Raw genomic sequence first — 2,500 nt, 5'->3', positions numbered from 1 at the left:
TCTTTCTTTACTAATATAATAAAATCATATATATTATCTTTATAGGTAAATATGATTTATGTATATATAATGATAATTTATAATATATATATAATATTATACATATATATATATATATATATATATATATATAATTTATATAAAGTGATACATAATTATATTTTTTAATAATAAATTTTGTTATAATATTTAAATATATATATATTTTGCTTATATAATATTTGCAAGTATTATTTTATATAAGGTGATCTAAGGGTACCTAGTTATGTATACATTATTATATTATATATATTATATATATAATATATATATATTTATATATTTATACATATATCATAAAATATATTTATTACTTAAAATATATTTTATGTTGAAAGATTTAGAATATTACCACTTTTTCTTAATTCATATGTAACTTCTTAAGTTATAAAAAGAAAATAATACATAATATAATTTTAATGTTAAGAAATATTTAATAACAAAGTAAAGGGATTAAATTATATATAATATCATCATATTTAATATATATATATATATTAAAGAAAACTATAACACTAAAAAAAAAAAAAAAAAATACATATATATAGAACATAGTCCTAATATATTTATATTACGAGGCATAATATAAATATAATATAAATTTAAATTATCCATTAAAATATTTTTTAATATATATTATATATCATATTTTGTATATTAGTATCAAATATTATATATGTTTGCGTTCCGTATATTTATATTTAGATATAATATACAATACATGTATAAAATAATAGTTTTTTTTTTTTTTTTTCTGTTCTTTTCATTTTCCAATCTTTCTGTTTTTATCATTTTTTTGTTATATATAAAAGATTTATATTTTAATGTGACCTACTTATATATTGTTATATGTCGTTAGAAAAAAAAAAAAAAAATTGGAGAATATAAAATAATATATATTAATATATTGAGAGTTTGCTGGGTTCAAATAAATTTATGTGATCTACTATATAATTGTACTTCTTAAATCTTATATATATATATATATATATATATAAAGTAATAAAAGATATATAATATTTGGGAATATGTGTATATAATGTTATCTATTTTATGTATTATTCTGTAAGATGAATGTTAATATTTTTAAATGCCAAATGAATAAATGAAATTATTATTATATTATTTAGAACTTTTATTATTTCCCTGTATTGTTTTCTTTGCGTATTTGTTTTATGAGGCATTCACACATTATATATGTTGATATACATTTATTTATATATTAAGGTATATAGTTATAATATAACATGGAATAACAAATCATTATATGGATATATATATATATATATAATCATTTTACCTTAGGGTAAAATTTGAAATTGATTTTCTTATAATTTCTAGAAATAATAAGGAAATACTAATAAGTATGCATTAAAAATATAATATATACCTATATACAAAAAGTGGAAAATTTAATAAAACAACTGTTCTACAATTTTATAACCATAGGAAGCTTTTCATTATCATTTTAATAATCTTTTTTTATTTTCTTCAACATTTCATAGTTTTTTAAAAATGTTATATTTTAATAATATTTTTTCTTTATTAAAAATCCTTATACCCTTTATAACAATTTTACGAAAAAAAAGTAATATATATATATATATATATATATTATATATACATATATAAATGTAAGGATTTTATATATTTTCCCAAATTATGAAGGACTAAATATATCATAATTTTTTGGAATTCAAAAAAAGGGATGATCGTAATATTAAATAATTAAGATATATTCAATTTGTTCTAATAAACATTATATTCTATATTTATAATATAATTATATTCTTTTCTTTTCTATTTCTTATGTTATTACCTTTTTTTATTCTTTTTTTTTTATTGATTCTTCGAATGAGAATATATATATTACAACATATAGAACAGTACAACAAAAGAAATATATCATATGATTATTTCTTCTTTATAAATATTAGAAAATGTACCAAAATAAAAAAATATAATAATATATTAACATAAAAATTTTTATGCATATAAAAATAATTGATTATATAATTATAATATTTAAAAAAAAAAATATGTTTATTTTTTTTATATGAATAAATTAAATATATATGAAATATTGTATACAATATTAAAACTTAGTATAAAATATATATAATATGCATAAAAATGTATATATTATAACAAAATACATTCATATATAATTTATATTTTTATTTATATTATTTTGACAAATTACAAAAAAAAAAAAGAAAAAAAAAAAACAGGTATACTCATAATATTAATACACTCCAATAATTTCTATATATTTTATATATATTTTTATAAATAAATATATATATTATATATATTATATATATATATTTATTATATATATTAACATATATGAACAACTACTGAACGAAAACCAATAAATAAAAAACAGAAAAATAAAAATTGTCATCTGTTTTTTCTATTCTATTTATATTAAAATAATATTTTTATCATTATATATATT

Source organism: Plasmodium reichenowi, chromosome 13, assembly GCF_001601855.1.
Source record: "Plasmodium reichenowi strain SY57 chromosome 13, whole genome shotgun sequence".
Lineage (NCBI taxonomy): Eukaryota > Apicomplexa > Aconoidasida > Haemosporida > Plasmodiidae > Plasmodium > Plasmodium reichenowi.
This window is presented reverse-complemented; position numbering follows the sequence as displayed.